We start from the raw sequence: 23,854 nt of genomic DNA, 5'->3' as shown, positions 1-23,854 counted from the left end.
CAATGCCTTGGCTTCCTTCCTGCTTGCTCTCAGTGCTCCCTGTGTGATGATTTCACAGGCTCTCCTTCCTGGCATTTAGGCATCAGATATTTGTCTGTCTCTGCCCGCAGCTGTGGGATTTTTCAGGACGTCTGAGTGTATGCATGCTGGCTGACACCGCTGCAATTTTCACACTTACCCCTCGCATTCCGAGCAACTGCTGATAAAGTATAGAGGAAATCGTGCAAACATATGAGGGGAACTGTGCTCCTTCATGTCAAACCAGCAAGCTTGTTTCTGTAGTGTAGTGGTTATCTCGTTTGCCTCACACGTGAAAGGTCCCCGGTTCGAGACCGGGCAGAAACACTTTGCAGCAGCAGCTTTTGTGTTTGCTCCCTAAAACCTCAGTCTCTCTCAATGCACACTTAGACAGAAATGACCTTTAAAAACTTGTGACCTGTGTAAAACGTGCTTTACTATTGCAGGACGCTAAAAAGTTATCTGCATCCCTCGGTGGTCGTGCATGTGCATTGTTTCTTGTTCTGTTTTTTTTTTTTTTTCTTGGCCATGTTATATTGTGGGGCCTTTAAAGCTGTGACTTTGATAGGAACATTGCAAGCGGCAAAATCAACAAGTGCAGACTGAAGAGTCCGACCTGCACACTGTTTTGGCTGTCAGGATGGCCGAGTGGTCTAAGGCGCCAGACTCAAGAGAGCTTGATCTTCAGTGAAGCTGAGCCTTTTGGTCTCTTCATGGAGGCGTGGGTTCAAATCCCACTTCTGACAGGTGTATTTTCTTCCCTTAAATCTTGCTCTGCTTGCAGAGCCAGCTCCTCACACCACTATCTTTGGAAGCTGCTGTGGCATGTGAGGAGAAATCCACCAACCCATCGGCTGGGCCCTCAATCAAAATTCTGTGTATTACTGGAAGGGGCGTCTCAGGCACACCTTCTGTTAGAGCTGCACTTTATGACAGTAACTACCATGCTGGTTTCTACTTAAGCAGTTGATTCTATCGTTTGAAGTGAGGCTCTCCTGCCACCTTTTGGGCAAAGAAGACACTGCCCCTGCAACAACACAGGCAGACAAGCTCAAACTAGGTTTCTTGGTTAGGTGGGCGGAGCATATTGGCAATGGTGCCTCCTCGTGACTTGCAATTTACATGAAGAAGACAGAGAGGCAGCTGGGAGTAGGCAGTACCCATGAACCCCTGAACACTGTCTTGCGACTAGCACACAATTCTGAAATGAGGCGGGGGAAAGGAGGTGATTTCCCCATCAAGGGCCATTCCGGGAAATCAGCCACCCTGCGTCTCCCAGGTGAGTGTTTCAGGCCTATGAGCCACTAATATAAATCTCGCCTGATCGAGCGCTGATCGAGCAAGTGTGCTTGAATCCAAGAGGCATGCTCCTCTGGCTCAAGAGCTAGCAGGCCCTTCAGTGCTTCTGGTTGGGAAGTCTAAGGTGCAAGGGTCCATGACTTGCAGCGGGTTACAACTACCAGAAAGGGTCTGCTTTTCACATCAGTGCCCTAGTTCAGCTCACTGGCACAGGGCATTTTGACTACCTCTTGCCTTGCTAGAGACAAACAAAAAATCCTTGACAGAAAACATCAATTGCTATGGCACGCTTAGAGAGAGAGAGCCTCCAAATGGCCCTGCATTTCGGAAAGACGCTTCAGAAGATGTTTCTAATGACTATGCAGCGGCAGTCTAGTTGGTATAGGGGTATGATTCTCGCTTCGGGTGTGAGAGGACCTCGGTTCAAATCCCAGACAAACCCCTACCTTTATAGGTTCAGTCTGTGTTTTAAACAGGAGTATTTCTGCTTTTCACTCTTGTAAGATGTCATGTTGCAATGCAATACATGCTTTATACTGGCGTCGAGACGGTTCAGCATCATGAAGGTATGCGAGATTTCTTTGCAACTGCTTTTCTGTGCTGGAGCAGCAGTGCTCGTAGGAACATTAAATGCACAGTGCTTCTCCATGGTAATTTCGGGTCCAGTTCTGAAATCACCTCTTGGAATGAAAGTGATCCCAGTTCCTTTCTTCCAAGGGAAGAGATCGTGTTCCGGAAGGCTCAGCTTTGAGCGTCATGAACATTGGCCCTCATCCTTGCATCCCAGTCCAATGCATAGCCACATAAAGCAAGCAGGTGTGTCTGTTTCCATAGTGTGGTGGTTCCAGTACAATGCATAGCCACATGAAGCAAGCCGGCAAGCGTGTCTGTTTGTGTAGTGTAGTGGTTATCATGCGCACCTCACATGCGAAAGGTCCCTGGTTCGAGTCGCTGGGCTTTTTCACAGTATTTGCATTTCCTTCCTCACCTGACAGGCAAGCTGAGATAAAAGAGACTGTGTCTATCCCTCACCATCGTGAGGTACTACGCTCCTGGGGCATCTGTCACAGCTCACCAAGAGGAGTTGCGCCAGCTTACGGCAGTCAGTTGCTCACTGTTTGACCTTTGCAATGAAGCCTGAGCCTACAGCATTCAAACCAGCCAAGGAAGGAAGGTACGAGAGCGAAAATAGCTTTCCTGCCCTCACCAAGAACACACACCTTGAGCAAATAAAGTGCCAGACTTACAAGGCCCTATCGCCACCGGAGCATCACTTTTAGTGACGCCCCGGTGGCACTATGCACTGCGCGGTATTTACAAGATGGCGTTCAGCCACTTTTTGTGGCTTAACAACACCTTGTAAATACGGCCCCTTAGCACGCAGCGCGTTCCCTGGAAGGGGCGTGCAATGGGTGTTGTTGGGAGTGTGCCACAGCAACACCATAGCATGTTGATGCTGCTCCAGATTTAGGAGTTGGCGTAAATCTGCGTCAGCGCCAAAATCCAACGCCATCCCAGGGGTGTCGTTAGAGTGGCACACTGAGGAGAAATGTTTTCATTTCTCCTTGTTTTTGCTCTTTCTATGTGTGATGCATTCTGCAGCACACATAGAAGTAAGAGCAAATCACCATTGAAGATTTTTTTTTTGGGCAGGAAGGTGTCCCTTCCTGCACAAAAACAATTTCCCCCTCAACGCAGTCATCCTTGTACCATGGTGCAAGAACGGCTGCGTTGGCGCTCAGCAGCTAATTTAGAGCTGGCGCAGGGGGAAGCACAGGGGTGCGCTGTATTCTACTAAATATGGCGCTTCTCTGCATTTTGAAAATGACGGCGCGTGGGGCTTGCAAATTTGGCACAGCGTCGCGCTTAGTCATTTTCTTGTAAATCTGAGCCAAAATGTCTAAAGGATAGAGGCTTTTTATGTCATGTTCGATGAAGACCATGCAAATGACTCTAGTCGTACTGCAGAAGAGAGCACCATGTGCAGTTTCTTGCTTTGGGATGTAGTCTCCCACTCTCTGTCACCAACCCTCCGAGCAGGGTCGGAGCCGTTGCGTTTCTGTGCCCAGGCTCGTTGGTCTAGGGGTATGATTCTCGCTTAGGGTGCGAGAGGTCCCGGGTTCAAATCCCCGACGAGCCCATTTTAGCGGAAAACAATCAAATCCTGCTCAAAATACACAACCCCTCAACATTTCTCATTCCACTCGAAGCATTGTTGCGCAAAACATATTTTTTGCCTCAGGCGAAAAATGGATTACAATGCCTTGGCTTCCTTCCTGCTTGCTCTTAGTGCGCCCTGTGTGATGATTTCACAGGCTCTCCTTCCTGGCATTTAGGCATCAGATATTTGTCTGTCTCTGCCCGCAGCTGTGGGATTTTTCAGGACGTCTGAGTGTATGCATGCTGGCTGACACCGCTGCAATTTTCACACTTACCCCTCGCATTCCGAGCAACTGCTGATAAAGTATAGAGGAAATCGTGCAAACATATGAGGGGAACTGTGCTCCTTCAGTCAAACCAGCAAGCTTGTTTCTGTAGTGTAGTGGTTATCACGTTTGCTTCACACGCGAAAGGTCCCCGGTTCGAGACCGGGCAGAAACACTTGGCAGCAGCAGCTTTTGTGTTTGCTCCCTAAAACCTCAGTCTCTCTCAATGCACACTTAGACAGAAATGACCTTTAAAAACTTGTGACCTGTGTAAAACGTGCTTTACTATTGCAGGACGCTAAAAAGTTATCTGCATCCCTCGGTGGTCGTGCATGTGCATTGTTTCTTGTTCTGTTTTTTTTTTTTTTTCTTGGCCATGTTATATTGTGGGGCCTTTAAAGCTGTGACTTTGATAGGAACATTGCAAGCGGCAAAATCAACAAGTGCAGACTGAAGAGTCCGACCTGCACACTGTTTTGGCTGTCAGGATGGCCGAGTGGTCTAAGGCGCCAGACTCAAGAGAGCTTGATCTTCAGTGAAGCTGAGCCTTCTGGTCTCTTCATGGAGGCGTGGGTTCAAATCCCACTTCTGACAGGTGTATTTTCTTCCCTTAAATCTTGCTCTGCTTGCAGATCCAGCTCCTCACACCACTATCTTTGGAAGCTGCTGTGGCATGTGAGGAGAAATCCACCAACCCATCGGCTGGGCCCTCAATCAAAATTCTGTGTATTACTGGAAGGGGCGTCTCAGGCACACCTTCTGTTAGAGCTGCACTTTTAGACAGTAACTACCATGCTGGTTTCTACTTAAGCAGTTGATTCTATCGTTTGAAGTGAGGCTCTCCTGCCACCTTTTGGGCAAAGAAGACACTGCCCCTGCAACAACACAGGCAGACAAGCTCAAACTAGGTTTCTTGGTTAGGTGGGCGGAGCATATTGGCAATGGTGCCTCCTCGTGACTTGCAATTTACATGAAGAAGACAGAGAGGCAGCTGGGAGTAGGCAGTACCCATGAACCCCTGAACACTGTCTTGCGACTAGCACACAATTCTGAAATGAGGCGGGGGAAAGGAGGTGATTTCCCCATCAAGGGCCATTCCGGGAAATCAGCCACCCTGCGTCTCCCAGGTGAGTGTTTCAGGCCTATGAGCCACTAATATAAATCTCGCCTGATCGAGCGCTGATCGAGCAAGTGTGCTTGAATCCAAGAGGCATGCTCCTCTGGCTCAAGAGCTAGCAGGCCCTTCAGTGCTTCTGGTTGGGAAGTCTAAGGTGCAAGGGTCCATGACTTGCAGCGGGTTACAACTACCAGAAAGGGTCTGCTTTTCACATCAGTGCCCTAGTTCAGCTCACTGGCACAGGGCATTTTGACTACCTCTTGCCTTGCTAGAGACAAACAAAAAATCCTTGACAGAAAACATCAATTGCTATGGCACGCTTAGAGAGAGAGAGCCTCCAAATGGCCCTGCTTTTCGGAAAGACGCTTCAGAAGATGTTTCAAATGACTATGCAGCGGCAGTCTAGTTGGAATAGGGGTATGATTCTCACTTCAGGTGTGAGAGGACCTCGGTTCAAATCCCAGACAAACCCCTACCTTTATAGGTTCAGTCTGTGTTTTAAACAGGAGTATTTCTGCTTTTCACTCTTGTAAGATGTCATGTTGCAATGCAATACATGCTTTATACTGGCGTCGAGATGGTTCAGCATCATGAAGGTATGCGAGATTTCTTTGCAACTGCTTTTCTGTGCTGGAGCAGCAGTGCTCGTAGGAACATTAAATGCACAGTGCTTCTCCATGGTAATTTCGGGTCCAGTTCTGAAATCACCTCTTGGAATGAAAGTGATCCCAGTTCCTTTCTTCCAAGGGAAGAGATCGTGTTCCGGAAGGCTCAGCTTTGAGCGTCATGAACATTGGCCCTCATCCTTGCATCCCAGTCCAATGCATAGCCACATAAAGCAAGCAGGTGTGTCTGTTTCCATAGTGTGGTGGTTCCAGTACAATGCATAGCCACATGAAGCAAGCCGGCAAGTGTGTCTGTTTGTGTAGTGTAGTGGTTATCATGCACACCTCACATGCGAAAGGTCCCTGGTTCGAGTCGCTGGGCTTTTTCACAGTATTTGCATTTCCTGCCTCACCTGACAGGCAAGCTGAGATAAAAGAGACTGTGTCTATCCCTCACCATCGTGAGGTACTACGCTCCTGGGGCATCTGTCACAGCTCACCAAGAGGAGTTGCGCCAGCTTACGGCAGTCAGTTGCTCACTGTTTGACCTTTGCAATGAAGCCTGAGCCTACAGCATTCAAACCAGCCAAGGAAGGAAGGTACGAGAGCGAAAATAGCTTTCCTGCCCTCACCAAGAACACACACCTTGAGCAAATAAAGTGCCAGACTTACAAGGCCCTATCGCCACCGGAGCATCACTTTTAGTGACGCCCCGGTGGCACTATGCACTGCGCGGTATTTACAAGATGGCGTTCAGCCACTTTTTGTGGCTTAACACCACCTTGTAAATACGGCCCCTTAGCACGCAGCGCGTTCCCTGGAAGGGGCGTGCAATGGGTGTTGTTGGGAGTGTGCCACAGCAACACCATAGCATTTTGATGCTGCTCCAGATTTAGGAGTTGGCGTAAATCTGCGTCAGCGCCAAAATCCAACGCCATCCCAGGGGTGTCGTTAGAGTGGCGCACTGAGGAGAAATGTTTTCATTTCTCCTTGTTTTTGCTCTTTCTATGTGTGATGCATTCTGCAGCACACATAGAAGTAAGAGCAAATCACCATTGAAGATTTTTTTTTTGGGCAGGAAGGTGTCCCTTCCTGCACAAAAACAATTTCCCCCTCAACGCAGTCATCCTTGTACCATGGTGCAAGAACGGCTGCGTTGGCGCTCAGCAGCTAATTTAGAGCTGGCGCAGGGGGAAGCACAGGGGTGCGCTGTATTCTACTAAATACGGCGCTTCCCTGCATTTTGAAAATGACGGCGCGTGGGGCTTGCAAATTTGGCACAGCGTCGCGCTTAGTCATTTTCTTGTAAATCTGGGCCAAAATGTCTAAAGGATAGAGGCTTTTTATGTCATGTTCGATAAAGACCATGCAAATGACTCTAGTCGTACTGCAGAAGAGAGCACCATGTGCAGTTTCTTGCTTTGGGATGTAGTCTCCCACTCTCTGTCACCAACCCTCCGAGCAGGGTCGGAGCCCTTGCATTTCTGTGCCCAGGCTCGTTGGTCTAGGGGTATGATTCTCGCTTAGGGTGCGAGAGGTCCCGGGTTCAAATCCCCGACGAGCCCATTTTAGCGGAAAACAATCAAATCCTGCTCAAAATACACAACCCCTCAACATTTCTCATTCCACTCGAAGCATTGTTGCGCAAAACATATTTTTTGCCTCAGGCGAAAAATGGATTACAATGCCTTGGCTTCCTTCCTGCTTGCTCTCAGTGCGCCCTGTGTGATGATTTCACAGGCTCTCCTTCCTGGCATTTAGGCATCAGATATTTCTCTGTCTCTGCCCGCAGCTGTGGGATTTTTCAGGACGTCTGAGTGTATGCATGCTGGCTGACACCGCTGCAATTTTCACACTTACCCCTCGCATTCCGAGCAACTGCTGATAAAGTATAGAGGAAATCGTGCAAACATATGAGGGGAACTGTGCTCCTTCATGTCAAACCAGCAAGCTTGTTTCTGTAGTGTAGTGGTTATCACGTTTGCCTCACACGCGAAAGGTTCCCCAGTTCGAGACCGGGCAGAAACACTTTGCAGCAGCAGCTTTTGTGTTTGCTCCCTAAAACCTCAGTCTCTCTCAATGCACACTTAGACAGAAATGACCTTTAAAAACTTGTGACCTGTGTAAAACGTGCTTTACTATTGCAGGACGCAAAAAAGTTATCTGCATCCCTCGGTGGTCGTGCATGTGCATTGTTTCTTGTTCTGTTTTTTTTTATTTTTTTCTTGGCCATGTTATATTGTGGGGCCTTTAAAGCTGTGACTTTGATAGGAACATTGCAAGCGGCAAAATCAACAAGTGCAGACTGAAGAGTCCGACCTGCACACTGTTTTGGCTGTCAGGATGGCCGAGTGGTCTAAGGCGCCAGACTCAAGAGAGCTTGATCTTCAGTGAAGCTGAGCCTTTTGGTCTCTTCATGGAGGCGTGGGTTCAAATCCCACTTCTGACAGGTGTATTTTCTTCCCTTAAATCTTGCTCTGCTTGCAGAGCCAGCTCCTCACACCACTATCTTTGGAAGCTGCTGTGGCATGTGAGGAGAAATCCACCAACCCATCGGCTGGGCCCTCAATCAAAATTCTGTGTATTACTGGAAGGGGCGTCTCAGGCACACCTTCTGTTAGAGCTGCACTTTATGACAGTAACTACCATGCTGGTTTCTACTTAAGCAGTTGATTCTATCGTTTGAAGTGAGGCTCTCCTGCCACCTTTTGGGCAAAGAAGACACTGCCCCTGCAACAACACAGGCAGACAAGCTCAAACTAGGTTTCTTGGTTAGGTGGGCGGAGCATATTGGCAATGGTGCCTCCTCGTGACTTGCAATTTACATGAAGAAGACAGAGAGGCAGCTGGGAGTAGGCAGTACCCATGAACCCCTGAACACTGTCTTGCGACTAGCACACAATTCTGAAATGAGGCGGGGGAAAGGAGGTGATTTCCCCATCAAGGGCCATTCCGGGAAATCAGCCACCCTGCGTCTCCCAGGTGAGTGTTTCAGGCCTATGAGCCACTAATATAAATCTCGCCTGATCGAGCGCTGATCGAGCAAGTGTGCTTGAATCCAAGAGGCATGCTCCTCTGGCTCAAGAGCTAGCAGGCCCTTCAGTGCTTCTGGTTGGGAAGTCTAAGGTGCAAGGGTCCATGACTTGCAGCAGGTTACAACTACCAGAAAGGGTCTGCTTTTCACATCAGTGCCCTAGTTCAGCTCACTGGCACAGGGCATTTTGACTACCTCTTGCCTTGCTAGAGACAAACAAAAAATCCTTGACAGAAAACATCAATTGCTATGGCACGCTTAGAGAGAGAGAGACTCCAAATGGCCCTGCATTTCGGAAAGACGCTTCAGAAGATGTTTCAAATGACTATGCAGCGGCAGTCTAGTTGGTATAGGGGTATGATTCTCGCTTCGGGTGTGAGAGGACCTCGGTTCAAATCCCAGACAAACCCCTACCTTTATAGGTTCAGTCTGTGTTTTAAACAGGAGTATTTATGCTTTTCACTCTTGTAAGATGTCATGTTGCAATGCAATACATGCTTTATACTGGCGTCGAGACGGTTCAGCATCATGAAGGTATGCAAGATTTCTTTGCAACTGCTTTTCTGTGCTGGAGCAGCAGTGCTCGTAGGAACATTAAATGCACAGTGCTTCTCCATGGTAATTTCGGGTCCAGTTCTGAAATCACCTCTTGGAATGAAAGTGATCCCAGTTCCTTTCTTCCAAGGGAAGAGATCGTGTTCCGGAAGGCTCAGCTTTGAGCGTCATGAACATTGGCCCTCATCCTTGCATCCCAGTCCAATGCATAGCCACATAAAGCAAGCAGGTGTGTCTGTTTCCATAGTGTGGTGGTTCCAGTACAATGCATAGCCACATGAAGCAAGCCGGCAAGCGTGTCTGTTTGTGTACTGTAGTGGTTATCATGCGCACCTCACATGCGAAAGGTCCCTGGTTCGAGTCGCTGGGCTTTTTCACAGTATTTGCATTTCCTGCCTCACCTGACAGGCAAGCTGAGATAAAAGAGACTGTGTCTATCCCTCACCATCGTGAGGTACTACGCTCCTGGGGCATCTGTCACAGCTCACCAAGAGGAGTTGCGCCAGCTTACGGCAGTCAGTTGCTCACTGTTTGACCTTTGCAATGAAGCCTGAGCCTACAGCATTCAAACCAGCCAAGGAAGGAAGGTACGAGAGCGAAAATAGCTTTCCTGCCCTCACCAAGAACACACACCTTGAGCAAATAAAGTGCCAGACTTACAAGGCCCTATCGCCACCGGAGCATCACTTTTAGTGACGCCCCGGTGGCACTATGCACTGCGCGGTATTTACAAGATGGCGTTCAGCCACTTTTTGTGGCTTAACACCACCTTGTAAATACGGCCCCTTAGCACGCAGCGCGTTCCCTGGAAGGGGCGTGCAATGGGTGTTGTTGGGAGTGTGCCACAGCAACACCATAGCATGTTGATGCTGCTCCAGATTTAGGAGTTGGCGTAAATCTGCATCAGCGCCAAAATCCAACGCCATCCCAGGGGTGTCGTTAGAGTGGCACACTGAGGAGAAATGTTTTCATTTCTCCTTGTTTTTGCTCTTTCTATGTGTGATGCATTCTGCAGCACACATAGAAGTAAGAGCAAATCACCATTGAAGATTTTTTTTTTGGGCAGGAAGGTGTCCCTTCCTGCACAAAAACAATTTCCCCCTCAACGCAGTCATCCTTGTACCATGGTGCAAGAACGGCTGCGTTGGCGCTCAGCAGCTAATTTAGAGCTGGCGCAGGGGGAAGCACAGGGGTGCGCTGTATTCTACTAAATACGGCGCTTCTCTGCATTTTGAAAATGACGGCGCGTGGGGCTTGCAAATTTGGCACAGCGTTGCGCTTAGTCATTTTCTTGTAAATGTGGGCCAAAATGTCTAAAGGATAGAGGCTTTTTATGTCATGTTCGATGAAGACCATGCAAATGACTCTAGTCGTACTGCAGAAGAGAGCACCATGTGCAATTTCTTGCTTTGGGATGTAGTCTCCCACTCTCTGTCACCAACCCTCCGAGCAGGGTCGGAGCCGTTGCGTTTCTGTGCCCAGGCTTGTTGGTCTAGGGGTATGATTCTCGCTTAGGGTGCGAGAGGTCCCGGGTTCAAATCCCGGACGAGCCCATTTTAGCGGAAAACAATCAAATCCTGCTCAAAATACACAACCCCTCAACATTTCTCATTCCACTCGAAGCATTGTTGCGCAAAACATATTTTTTGCCTCAGGCGAAAAATGGATTACAATGCCTTGGCTTCCTTCCTGCTTGCTCTTAGTGCGCCCTGTGTGATGATTTCACAGGCTCTCCTTCCTGGCATTTAGGCATCAGATATTTGTCTGTCTCTGCCCGCAGCTGTGGGATTTTTCAGGACGTCTGAGTGTATGCATGCTGGCTGACACCGCTGCAATTTTCACACTTACCCCTCGCATTCCGAGCAACTGCTGATAAAGTATAGAGGAAATCGTGCAAACATATGAGGTGAACTGTGCTCCTTCAGTCAAACCAGCAAGCTTGTTTCTGTAGTGTAGTGGTTATCACGTTTGCTTCACACGCGAAAGGTCCCTGGTTCGAGACCGGGCAGAAACACTTGGCAGCAGCAGCTTTTGTGTTTGCTCCCTAAAACCTCAGTCTCTCTCAATGCACACTTAGACAGAAAATACCTTTAAAAACTTGTGACCTGTGTAAAACGTGCTTTATTATTGCAGGACGCTAAAAAGTTATCTGCATCCCTCGGTGGTCGTGCATGTGCATTGTTTCTTGTTCTGTTTTTTTTTTTTTTTCTTGGCCATGTTATATTGTGGGGCCTTTAAAGCTGTGACTTTGATAGGAACATTGCAAGCGGCAAAATCAACAAGTGCAGACTGAAGAGTCCGACCTGCACACTGTTTCGGCTGTCAGGATGGCCGAGTGGTCTAAGGCGCCAGACTCAAGAGAGCTTGATCTTCAGTGAAGCTGAGCCTTCTGGTCTCTTCATGGAGGCGTGGGTTCAAATCCCACTTCTGACAGGTGTATTTTCTTCCCTTAAATCTTGCTCTGCTTGCAGATCCAGCTCCTCACACCACTATCTTTGGAAGCTGCTGTGGCATGTGAGGAGAAATCCACCAACCCATCGGCTGGGCCCTCAATCAAAATTCTGTGTATTACTGCAAGGGGCGTCTCAGGCACACCTTCTGTTAGAGCTGCACTTTTAGACAGTAACTACCATGCTGGTTTCTACTTAAGCAGTTGATTCTATCGTTTGAAGTGAGGCTCTCCTGCCACCTTTTGGGCAAAGAAGACACTGCCCCTGCAACAACACAGGCAGACAAGCTCAAACTAGGTTTCTTGGTTAGGTGGGCGGAGCATATTGGCAATGGTGCCTCCTCGTGACTTGCAATTTACATGAAGAAGACAGAGAGGCAGCTGGGAGTAGGCAGTACCCATGAACCCCTGAACATTGTCTTGCGACTAGCACACAATTCTGAAATGAGGCGGGGGAAAGGAGGTGATTTCCCCATCAAGGGCCATTCCGGGAAATCAGCCACCCTGCGTCTCCCAGGTGAGTGTTTCAGGCCTATGAGCCACTAATATAAATCTCGCCTGATCGAGCGCTGATCGAGCAAGTGTGCTTGAATCCAAGAGGCATGCTCCTCTGGCTCAAGAGCTAGCAGGCCCTTCAGTGCTTCTGGTTGGGAAGTCTAAGGTGCAAGGGTCCATGACTTGCAGCGGGTTACAACTACCAGAAAGGGTCTGCTTTTCACATCAGTGCCCTAGTTCAGCTCACTGGCACAGGGCATTTTGACTACCTCTTGCCTTGCTAGAGACAAACAAAAAATCCTTGACAGAAAACATCAATTGCTATGGCACGCTTAGAGAGAGAGAGCCTCCAAATGGCCCTGCTTTTCGGAAAGACGCTTCAGAAGATGTTTCAAATGACTATGCAGCGGCAGTCTAGTTGGTATAGGGGTATGATTCTCGCTTCAGGTGTGAGAGGACCTCGGTTCAAATCCCAGACAAACCCCTACCTTTATAGGTTCAGTCTGTGTTTTAAACAGGAGTATTTCTGCTTTTCACTCTTGTAAGATGTCATGTTGCAATGCAATACATGCTTTATACTGGCGTCGAGACGGTTCAGCATCATGAAGGTATGCGAGATTTCTTTGCAACTGCTTTTCTGTGCTGGAGCAGCAGTGCTCGTAGGAACATTAAATGCACAGTGCTTCTCCATGGTAATTTCGGGTCCAGTTCTGAAATCACCTCTTGGAATGAAAGTGATCCCAGTTCCTTTCTTCCAAGGGAAGAGATCGTGTTCCGGAAGGCTCAGCTTTGAGCGTCATGAACATTGGCCCTCATCCTTGCATCCCAGTCCAATGCATAGCCACATAAAGCAAGCAGGTGTGTCTGTTTCCATAGTGTGGTGGTTCCAGTACAATGCATAGCCACATGAAGCAAGCCGGCAAGCGTGTCTGTTTGTGTAGTGTAGTGGTTATCATGCGCACCTCACATGCGAAAGGTCCCTGGTTCGAGTCGCTGGGCTTTTTCACAGTATTTGCATTTCCTGCCTCACCTGACAGGCAAGCTGAGATAAAAGAGACTGTGTCTATCCCTCACCATCGTGAGGTACTACGCTCCTGGGGCATCTGTCACAGCTCACCAAGAGGAGTTGCGCCAGCTTACGGCAGTCAGTTGCTCACTGTTTGACCTTTGCAATGAAGCCTGAGCCTACAGCATTCAAGCCAGCCAAGGAAGGAAGGTACGAGAGCGAAAATAGCTTTCCTGCCCTCACCAAGAACACACACCTTGAGCAAATAAAGTGCCAGACTTACAAGGCCCTATCGCCACCGGAGGATCACTTTTAGTGACGCCCCGGTGGCACTATGCACTGCGCGGTATTTACAAGATGGCGTTCAGCCACTTTTTGTGGCTTAACACCACCTTGTAAATACGGCCCCTTAGCACGCAGCGCGTTCCCTGGAAGGGGCGTGCAATGGGTGTTGCTGGGAGTGCGCCACAGCAACACCATAGCATTTTGATGCTGCTCCAGATTTAGGAGTTGGCGTAAATCTGCGTCAGCGCCAAAATCCAACGCCATCCCAGGGGTGTCGTTAGAGTGGCGCACTGAGGAGAAATGTTTTCATTTCTCCTTGTTTTTGCTCTTTCTATGTGTGATGCATTCTGCAGCACACATAGAAGTAAGAGCAAATCACCATTGAAGATTTTTTTTTGGGGCAGGAAGGTGTCCCTTCCTGCACAAAAACAATTTCCCCCTCAACGCAGTCATCCTTGTACCATGGTGCAAGAACGGCTGCTTTGGCGCTCAGCAGCTAATTTAGAGCTGGCGCAGGGGGAAGCACAGGGGTGCGCTGTATTCTACTAAATACGGCGCTTCCCTGCATTTTGAAAATGACGGCGCGTGGGGCTTGCAAATTTGGCACAGCGTCGCGCTCAGTCATTTTCTTGTAAATCTGGGCCAAAATGTCTAAAGGATAGAGGCTTTTTATGTCATGTTCGATGAAGACCATGCAAATGACTCTAGTCGTACTGCAGAAGAGAGCACCATGTGCAGTTTCTTGCTTTGGGATGTAGTCTCCCCCTCTCTGTCACCAACCCTCCGAGCAGGGTCGGAGCCGTTGCGTTTCTGTGTCCAGGTTCGTTGGTCTAGGGGTATGATTCTCGCTTAGGGTGCGAGAGGTCCCATGTTCAAATCCCGGACGAGCCCATTTTAGCGGAAAACAATCAAATCCTGCTCAAAATACACAACCCCTCAACATTTCTCATTCCACTCGAAGCATTGTTGCGCAAAACATATTTTTTGCCTCAGGCGAAAAATGGATTACAATGCCTTGGCTTCCTTCCTGCTTGCTCTCAGTGCGCCCTGTGTGATGATTTCACAGGCTCTCGTTCCTGGCATTTAGGCATCAGATATTTGTCTGTCTCTGCCCGCAGCTGTGGGATTTTTCAGGACGTCTGAGTGTATGCATGCTGGCTGACACCGCTGCAATTTTCACACTTACCCCTCGCATTCCGAGCAACTGCTGATAAAGTATAGAGGAAATCGTGCAAACATATGAGGGGAACTGTGCTCCTTCAGTCAAGCCAGCAAGCTTGTTTCTGTAGTGTAGTGGTTATCAAGTTTGCCTCACACGCGAAAGGTCCCCGGTTCGAAACCGGGCAGAAACACTTGGCAGCAGTAGCTTTTGTGTTTGCTCCCTAAAACCTCAGTCTCTCTCAATGCACACTTAGACAGAAATGACCTTTAAAAACTTGTGACCTGTGTAAAACGTGCTTTACTATTGCTCGACGCAAAAAAGTTATCTGCATCCCTCGGTGGTCGTGCATGTGCATTGTTTCTTGTTCTGTTTTTTTTTTTTTTCTTGGCATGTTATATTGTGGGGCCTTTAAAGCTGTGACTTTGATAGGAACATTGCAAGCGGCAAAATCAACAAGTGCAGACTGAAGAGTCCGACCTGCACACTGTTTTGGCTGTCAGGATGGCCGAGTGGTCTAAGGCGCCAGACTCAAGAGAGCTTGATCTTCAGTGAAGCTGAGCCTTCTGGTCTCTTCATGGAGGCGTGGGTTCAAATCCCACTTCTGACAGGTGTATTTTCTTCCCTTAAATCTTGCTCTGCTTGCAGAGCCAGCTCCTCACACCACTATCTTTGGAAGCTGCTGTGGCATGTGAGGAGAAATCCACCAACCCATCGGCTGGGCCCTCAATCAAAATTCTGTATATTACTGGAAGGGGCGTCTCAGGCACACCTTCTGTTAGAGCTGCACTTTATGACAGTAACTACCATGCTGGTTTCTACTTAAGCAGTTGATTCTATCGTTTGAAGTGAGGCTCTCCTGCCACCTTTTGGGCAAAGAAGACACTGCCCCTGCAACAACACAGGCAGACAAGCTCAAACTGGGTTTCTTGGTTAGGTGGGCGGAGCATATTGGCAATGGTGCCTCCTCGTGACTTGCTATTTACATGAAGAAGACAGAGAGGCAGCTGGGAGTAGGCAGTACCCATGAACCCCTGAACACTGTCTTGCGACTAGCACACAATTCTGAAATGAGGCGGGGGAAAGGAGGTGATTTCCCCATCAAGGGCCATTCCGGGAAATCAGCCACCCTGCGTCTCCCAGGTGAGTGTTTCAGGCCTATGAGCCACTAATATAAATCTCGTCTGATCGAGCGCTGATCGAGCAAGTGTGCTTGAATCCAAGAGGCATGCTCCTCTGGCTCAAGAGCAAGCAGGCCCTTCAGTGCTTCTGGTTGGGAAGTCTAAGGTGCAAGGGTCCATGACTTGCAGCGGGTTACAACTACCAGAAAGGGTCTGCTTTTCACATCAGTGCCCTAGTTCAGCTCACTGGCACAGGGCATTTTGACTACCTCTTGCCTTGCTAGAGACAAACAAAAAATCCTTGACAGAAAACATCAATTGCTATGGCAAGCTTAGAGAGTGAGAGCCTCCAAATGGCCCTGCTTTTCTGAAAGACGCTTCAGAAGATGTTTCAAATGACTATGCGGCGGCAGTCTAGTTGGTATAGGGGTATGATTCTCGCTTCGGGTGTGAGAGGACCTCGGTTCAAGTCCCAGACAAACCCCTACCTTTATAGGTTCAGTCTGTGTTTTAAACAGGAGTATTTATGCTTTTCACTCTTGTAAGATGTCATGTTGCAATGCAATACATGCTTTATACTGGCGTCGAGACGGTTCAGCATCATGAAGGTATGCGAGATTTCTTTGCAACTGCTTTTCTGTGCTGGAGCAGCAGTGCTCGTAGGAACATTAAATGCACAGTGCTTCTCCATGGTAATTTCGGGTCCAGTTCTGAAATCACCTCTTGGAATGAAAGTGATCCCAGTTCCTTTCTTCCAAGGGAAGAGATCGTGTTCCGGAAGGCTCAGCTTTGAGCGTCATGAACATTGGCCCTCATCCTTGCATCCCAGTCCAATGCATAGCCACATAAAGCAAGCAGGTGTGTCTGTTTCCATAGTGTGGTGGTTCCAGTACAATGCATAGCCACATGAAGCAAGCCGGCAAGTGTGTCTGTTTGTGTAGTGTAGTGGTTATCATGCGCACCTCACATGCGAAAGGTCCCTGGTTCGAGTCGCTGGGCTTTTTCACAGTATTTGCATTTCCTGCCTCACCTGATAGGCAAGCTGAGATAAAAGAGACTGTGTCTATCCCTCACCATCGTGAGGTACTACGCTCCTGGGGCATCTGTCACAGCTCACCAAGAGGAGTTGCGCCAGCTTACGGCAGTCAGTTGCTCACTGTTTGACCTTTGCAATGAAGCCTGAGCCTACAGCATTCAAGCCAGCCAAGGAAGGAAGGTACGAGAGCGAAAATAGCTTTCCTGCCCTCACCAAGAACACACACCTTGAGCAAATAAAGTGCCAGACTTACAAGGCCCTATCACCACCGGGGCATCACTTTTAGTGACGCCCCGGTGGCACTATGCACTGCGAGGTATTTACAAGATGGCATTCAGCCACTTTTTGTGGCTTAACACCACCTTGTAAATACGCCCCCTTAGCACGCAGCGCGTTCCCTGGAAGGGGTGTGCAATGGGTGTTGCTGAGAGTGTGCCACAGCAACACCATAGCATTTTGATGCTGCTCCAGATTTAGGAGTTGGCGTAAATCTGCGTCAGCGCCAAAATCCAACGCCATCCCAGGGGTGTCGTTAGAGTGGCGCACTGAGGAGAAATGTTTTCATTTCTCCTTGTTTTTGCTCTTTCTATGTGTGATGCATTCTGCAGCACACATAGAAGTAAGAGCAAATCACCATTGAAGATTTTTTTTTTGGGCAGGAAGGTGTCCCTTCCTGCACAAAAACAATTCCCCCCTCAACGCAGTGATCCTTGTACCATGGTGCAAGAACGGCTGCGTTGGCGCTCAGCAGCTAATTTAGAGCTGGCGCAGGGGGAAGCACAGGGGTGCGCTGTATTCTACTAAAAACTGCGCTTCCCTGCATTTTGAAAATGACGGCGCGTGGGGCTTGCAAATTTGGCACAGCGTCACGCTCAGTCATTTTCTTGTAAATCTGGGCCAAAATGTCTAAAGGATAAAGGCTTTTTATGTCATGTTCGATGAAGACCATGCAAATGACTCTAGTCGTACTGCAGAAGAGAGCACCATGTGCAGTTTCTTGCTTTGGGATGTAGTCTCCCACTCTCTGTCACCAACCCTCCGAGCAGGGTCGGAGCCGTTGCATTTCTGTGCCCAGGCTCGTTGGTCTAGGGGTATGATTCTCGCTTAGGGTGCGAGAGGTCCCAGGTTCAAATCCCGGACGAGCCCATTTTAGCGGAAAACAATCAAATCCTGCTCAAAATACACAACCCCTCAACATTTCTCATTCCACTCGAAGCATTGTTGCGCAAAACATATTTTTTGCCTCAGGCGAAAAATGGATTACAATGCCTTGGCTTCCTTCCTGCTTGCTCTCAGTGCGCCCTGTGTGATGATTTCACAGGCTCAGTGTATGCATGCTGGCTGACACCGCTGCAATTTTCACACTTACCCCTCGCATTCCGAGCAACTGCTGATCAAGTATAGAGGAAATCGTGCAAACATATGAGGGGAACTGTACTCCTTCAGTCAAGCCAGCAAGCTTGTTTCTGTAGTGTAGTGGTTATCACGTTCGCCTCACACGCGAAAGGTCCCCGGTTTGAGACCGGGCTGAAACATTTGGCAGCAGCAGCTTTGTGTTTGCTCCCTAAAACCTCAGTCTCTCTCAATGCACACTTAGACAGAAATGACCTTTAAAAACTTGTGACCTGTGTAAAACGTGCTTTACTATTGCAGGACGATAAAAAGTTATCTGCATCCCTCGGTGGTCGTGCATGTGCATTGTTTCTTGTTCTGTTTTTTTTTTTTTTTCTTGGCCATGTTATATTGTGGGGCCTTTAAAGCTGTGACTTTGATAGGAACATTGCAAGCGGCAGCATCAACAAGTGCAGACTGAAGAGTCAGACCTGCACACTGTTTTGGCTGTCAGGATAGCCGAGTGGTCTAAGGCGCCAGACTCAAGAGAGCTTGATCTTCAGTGAAGCTGAACCTTCTGGTCTCTTCATGGAGGCGTGGGTTCAAATCCCACTTCTGACAGGTGTATTTTCTTCCCTTAAATCTTGCTCTGCTTGCAGAGCCAGCTCCTCACACCACAATCTTTGGAAGCTGCTGTGGCATGTGAGGAGAAACCACCAACCCTTCGGCTGGGCCCTCAATCAAAATTCCGTGTATTACTGGAAGGGGCGTCTCAGGCACACCTTCTGTTAGAGCTGCACTTTATGACAGTAACTACCATGCTGGTTTCTACTTAAGCAGTTGATTCTATTGTTTGAAGTGAGGCTCTCCTGCCACCTTTTGGGCAAAGAAGACACTGCCCCTGCAACAACACAGGCAGACAAGCTCAAACTGGGTTTCTTGGTTAGGTGGGCGGAGCATATTGGCAATGGTGCCTCCTCGTGACTTGCAATTTACATGAAGAAGACAGAGAGGCAGCTGGGAGTAGGCAGTACCCATGAACCCCTGAACACTGTCTTGCGACTAGCACACAATTCTGAAATGAGGCGGGGAAAAGGAGGTGATTTCCCCATCAAGGGCCATTCCGGGAAATCAGCCATCCTGCGTCTCCCAGGTGAGTGTTTCAGGCCTATGAGCCACTAACATAAATCTCGCCTGATCGAGCGCTGATCGAGCAAGTGTGCTTGAATCCAAGAGGCATGCTCCTCTGGCTCAAGAGCTAGCAGGCTCTTCAGTGCTTTTGGTTGGGAAGTCTAAGGTGCAAGGGTCCATGACTTGCAGCGGGTTACAACTACCAGAAAGGGTCTGCTTTTCACATCAGTGCCCTAGTTCAGCTCACTGGCACAGGGCATTTTGACTACCTCTTGCCTTGCTAGAGACAAACAAAAAATCCTTGACAGAAAACATCAATTGCTATGGCACGCTTAGAGAGAGAGCTTCCTAATGGCCCTGCTTTTCTGAAAGACGCTTCAGAAGATGTTTCAAATGACTATGCAGCGGAAGTCTAGTTGGTATAGGGGTATGATTTTCGCTTCGGGTGTGACAGGACCTCGGTTCAAATCCCAGACAAACCCCTACCTTTATAGGTTCAGTCTGTGTTTTAAACAGGAGTATTTCTGCTTTTCACTCTTGTAAGATGTCATGTTGCAATGCAATACATGCTTTATACTGGCGTCGAGACGGTTCAGCATCATGAAGGTATGCGAGATTTCTTTGCAACTGCTTTTCTGTGCTGGAGCAGCAGTGCTCGTAGGAACATTAAATGCACAGTGCTTCTCCATGGTAATTTCAGGTCCAGTTCTGAAATCACCTCTTGGAATGAAAGTGATCCCAGTTCCTTTCTTCCAAGGGAAGAGATCGTGTTCCGGAAGGATCAGCTTTGAGCGTCATGAACATTGGCCCTCATCCTTGCATCCCAGTCCAATGCATAGCCACATAAAGCAAGCAGGTGTGTCTGTTTCCATAGTGTGGTGGTTCCAGTACAATGCATAGCCACATCAAGCAAGCCGACAAGTGTGTCTGTTTGTGTAGTGTAGTGGTTATCATGCGCACCTCACATGCGAAAGGTCCCTGGTTCGAGTCGCTGGGCTTTTTCACAGTATTTGCATTTCCTGCCTCACCTGACAGGCAAGCTGAGATAAAAGAGACTGTGTCTATCCCTCACCATCGTGAGGTACTACGCTCCTGGGGCATCTGTCACAGCTCACCAAGGGGAGTTGCGCCAGCTTACGGCAGTCAGTTGCTCACTGTTTGACCTTTGCAATGAAGCCTGAGCCTACAGCATTCAAGCCAGCCAAGGAAGGAAGGTACGAGAGCGAAAATAGCTTTCCTGCCCTCACCAAGAACACACACCTTGAGCAAATAAAGTGCCAGACTTACAAGGCCCTATCGCCACCGGAGCATCACTTTTAGTGACGCCCCGGTGGCACTATGCACTGCGCGGTATTTACAAGATGGCGTTCAGCCACTTTTTGTGGCTTAACACCACCTTGTAAATACGGCCCCTTAGCACGCAGCGCGTTCCCTGGAAGGGGCGTGCAATGGGTGTTGCTGGGAGTGCGCCACAGCAACACCATAGCATTTTGATGCTGCTCCAGATTTAGGAGTTGTCGTAAATCTGCGTCAGCGCCAAAATCCAACGCCATCCCAGGGGTGTCGTTAGAGTGGAGCACTGAGGAGAAATGTTTTCATTTCTCCTTGTTTTTGCTCTTTCTATGTGTGATGCATTCTGCAGCACCCATCGAAGTAAGAGCAAATCACCATTGAAGATTTTTTTTTGGGGCAGGAAGGTGTCACTTCCTGCACAAAAACAATTTCCCCCTCAACGCAGTCATCCTTGTACCATGGTGCAAGAACGGCTGCGTTGGCGCTCAGCAGCTAATTTAGAGCTGGCGCAGGGGGAAGCACAGGGGTGCGCTGTATTCTACTAAATACGGCGCTTCCCTGCATTTTGAAAATGACTGCGCGTGGGGCTTGCAAATTTGGCACAGCATCGCGCTCAGTCATTTTCTTCTAAATCTGGGCCAAAATGTCTAAAGGATAGAGGCTTTTTATGTCATGTTCGATGAAGACCATGCAAATGACTCTAGTAGTACTGCAGAAGAGAGCACCATGTGCAGTTTCTTGCTTTGGGATGTAGTCTCCCACTCTCTGTCACCAACCCTCCGAGCAGGGTCGGAGCCGTTGCGCTTCTGTGCCCAGGCTAGTTGGTCTAGGGGTATGATTCTCGCTTAGGGTGCGAGAGGTCCTCGGTTGAAATCCCAGACGAGCCCATTTTAGCGGAAAACAATCAAATCCTGCTCAAAATACACAACCCCACAACATTTCTCATTCCACTCGAAGCATTGTTGCGCAAAACATATTTTTTGCCTCAGGCGAAAAATGGATTATAATGCCTTGGCTTCCTTCCTGCTTGCTCTCAGTGCGCCCTGTGTGATGATTTCACAGGCTCTCGTTACTGGCATTTAGGCATCAGATATTTGTCTGTCTCTACCCGCAGCTGTGGGATTTTTCAGGACGTCTGAGTGTATGCATGCTGGCTGACACCGCTGCAATTTTCACACTTACCCCTCGCATTCCGAGCAACTGCTGATCAAGTATAGAGGAAATCATGCAAACATATGAGGGGAACTGTGCTCCTTCAGTCAAGCCAGCAAGCTTGTTTCTGTAGTGTAGTGGTTATCACGTTCGCCTCAAACGCGAAAGGTCCCCGGCTCGAGACGGGGCAGAAACACTTGGCAGCAGCAGCTTTTGTGTTTGCTCCCTAAAACCTCAGTCTCTCTCAATGCACACTTAGACAGAAATGACCTTTAAAAACTTGTGACCTGTGTAAAACGTGCTTTACTATTGCAGGACGATAAAAGGTTATCTGCATCCCTCGGTGGTCGTGCATGTGCATTGTTTCTTGTTCTGTTTTTTTTTTTTTTTCTTGGCCATGTTATATTGTGGGGCCTTTAAAGCTGTGACTTTGATAGGAACATTGCAAGCGGCAGCATCAACAAGTACAGACTGAAGAGTCAGATCTGCACACTGTTTCGGCTGTCAGGATGGCCGAGTGGTCTAAGGCGCCAGACTCAAGAGAGCTTGATCTTCAGTGAAGCTAAACCTTCTGGTCTCTTCATGGAGGCGTGGGTTCAAATCCCACTTCTGACAGGTGTATTTTTTTCCCTTAAATCTTGCTCTGCTTGCAGAGCCAGCTCCTCACACCACAATCTTTGGAAGCTGCTGTGGCATGTGAGGAGAAACCACCAACCCTTCGGCTGGGCCCTCAATCAAAATTCCGTGTATTACTGGAAGGGGCGTCTCAGGCACACCTTCTGTTAGAGCTGCACTTTATGACAGTAACTACCATGCTGGTTTCTACTTAAGCAGTTGATTCTATCGTTTGAAGTGAGGCTCTCCTGCCACCTTTTGGGCAAAGAAGACACTGCCCCTGCAACAACACAGGCAGACAAGCTCAAACTGGGTTTCTTGGTTAGGTGGGCGGAGCATATTGGCAATGGTGCCTCCTCGTGACTTGCAATTTACATGAAGAAGACAGAGAGGCAGCTGGGAGTAGGCAGTACCCATGAACCCCTGAACACTGTCTTGCGACTAGCACACAATTCTGAAATGAGGCGGGGGAAAGGAGGTGATTTCCCAATCAAGGGCCATTCCGGGAAATCAGCCACCCTGCGTCTCCCAGGTGAGTGTTTCAGGCCTATGAGCCACTAATATAAATCTTGCCTGATCGAGCGCTGATCGAGCAAGTGTGCTTGAATCCAAGAGGCATGCTCCTCTGGCTCAAGAGCTAGCAGGCCCTTCAGTGCTTTTGGTTGGGAAGTCTAAGGTGCAAGGGTCCATGACTTGCAGCGGGTTACAACTACCAGAAAGGGTCTGCTTTTCACATCAGTGCCCTAGTTCAGCTCACTGGCACAGGGCATTTTGACTACCTCTTGCCTTGCTAGAGACAAACAAAAAATCCTTGACAGAAAACATCAATTGCTATGGCACGCTTAGAGAGAGAGCTTCCAAATGGCCCTGCTTTTCTGAAAGACACTTCAGAAGATGTTTCAAATGACTATGCAGCGGAAGTCTAGTTGGTATAGGGGTATGATTCTTGCTTCGGGTGTGACAGGACCTCGGTTCAAATCCCAACCAAACCCCTACCTTTATAGGTTCAGTCTGTGTTTTAAACAGGAGTATTTCTGCTTTTCACTCTTGTAAGATGTCATGTTGCAATGCAATACATGCTTTATACTGGCGTCGAGACGGTTCAGCATCATGAAGGTATGCGAGATTTCTTTGCAACTGCTTTTCTGTGCTGGAGCAGCAGTGCTCGCAGGAACATTAAATGCACAGTGCTTCTCCATGGTAATTTCAGGTCCAGTTCTGAAATCACCTCTTGGAATGAAAGTGATCCCAGTTCCTTTCTTCCAAGGGAAGAGATCGTGTTCCGGAAGGATCAGCTTTGAGCGTCATGAACATTGGCCCTCATCCTTGCATCCCAGTCCAATGCATAGCCACATAAAGCAAGCAGGTGTGTCTGTTTCCATAGTGTGGTGGTTCCAGTACAATGCATAGCCACATGAAGCAAGCCGACAAGTGTGTCTGTTTGTGTAGTGTAGTGGTTATCATGCGCACCTCACATGCGAAAGGTCCCTGGTTCGAGTTGCTGGGCTTTTTCACAGTATTTGCATTTCCTGCCTCACCTGACAGGCAAGCTGAGATAAAAGAGACTGTGTCTATCCCTCACCATTGTGAGGTACTACGCTCCTGGGGCATCTGTCACAGCTCACCAAGGGGAGTTGCGCCAGCTTACGGCAGTCAGTTGCTCACTGTTTGACCTTTGCAATGAAGCCTGAGCCTACAGCATTCAAGCCAGCCAAGGAAGGAAGGT

At 48.6% G+C, this 23,854-nt stretch overlaps 9 non-coding genes across 9 annotated transcripts; all 9 read left to right on the top strand.

Moving 5' to 3' along the window:
* Window positions 1–3,845: 3,845 nt before the first annotated feature.
* On the top strand, window positions 3,846–3,918 carry TRNAV-CAC (transfer RNA valine (anticodon CAC)). The gene has a single exon. It is a non-coding gene; the product is annotated as a tRNA-Val (tRNA).
* A 307-nt stretch (window positions 3,919–4,225) lies between these two features.
* On the top strand, window positions 4,226–4,337 carry TRNAL-CAA (transfer RNA leucine (anticodon CAA)). The gene is made up of 2 exons: window positions 4,226–4,263; window positions 4,292–4,337. It is a non-coding gene; the product is annotated as a tRNA-Leu (tRNA).
* Window positions 4,338–10,535: 6,198 nt separating this feature from the next.
* TRNAP-AGG (transfer RNA proline (anticodon AGG)) lies at window positions 10,536–10,607 on the top strand. Its single transcript has one exon. It is a non-coding gene; the product is annotated as a tRNA-Pro (tRNA).
* Window positions 10,608–10,995: 388 nt separating this feature from the next.
* TRNAV-CAC (transfer RNA valine (anticodon CAC)) lies at window positions 10,996–11,068 on the top strand. Its single transcript has one exon. It is a non-coding gene; the product is annotated as a tRNA-Val (tRNA).
* A 307-nt stretch (window positions 11,069–11,375) lies between these two features.
* TRNAL-CAA (transfer RNA leucine (anticodon CAA)) lies at window positions 11,376–11,487 on the top strand. Its single transcript has 2 exons — window positions 11,376–11,413; window positions 11,442–11,487. It is a non-coding gene; the product is annotated as a tRNA-Leu (tRNA).
* Window positions 11,488–14,946: 3,459 nt separating this feature from the next.
* On the top strand, window positions 14,947–15,058 carry TRNAL-CAA (transfer RNA leucine (anticodon CAA)). The gene is made up of 2 exons: window positions 14,947–14,984; window positions 15,013–15,058. It is a non-coding gene; the product is annotated as a tRNA-Leu (tRNA).
* Window positions 15,059–17,679: 2,621 nt separating this feature from the next.
* On the top strand, window positions 17,680–17,751 carry TRNAP-AGG (transfer RNA proline (anticodon AGG)). The gene has a single exon. It is a non-coding gene; the product is annotated as a tRNA-Pro (tRNA).
* Window positions 17,752–18,067: 316 nt separating this feature from the next.
* Window positions 18,068–18,140, top strand: TRNAV-CAC (transfer RNA valine (anticodon CAC)). Its single transcript has one exon. It is a non-coding gene; the product is annotated as a tRNA-Val (tRNA).
* Window positions 18,141–22,016: 3,876 nt separating this feature from the next.
* Window positions 22,017–22,128, top strand: TRNAL-CAA (transfer RNA leucine (anticodon CAA)). The gene is made up of 2 exons: window positions 22,017–22,054; window positions 22,083–22,128. It is a non-coding gene; the product is annotated as a tRNA-Leu (tRNA).
* Window positions 22,129–23,854: the final 1,726 nt, after the last annotated feature.

The sequence above is a fragment of the Pleurodeles waltl genome, chromosome 10 (genome assembly GCF_031143425.1).
Source record: "Pleurodeles waltl isolate 20211129_DDA chromosome 10, aPleWal1.hap1.20221129, whole genome shotgun sequence".
NCBI lineage: Eukaryota > Metazoa > Chordata > Amphibia > Caudata > Salamandridae > Pleurodeles > Pleurodeles waltl.
This window is presented reverse-complemented; position numbering and strand designations above follow the sequence as displayed.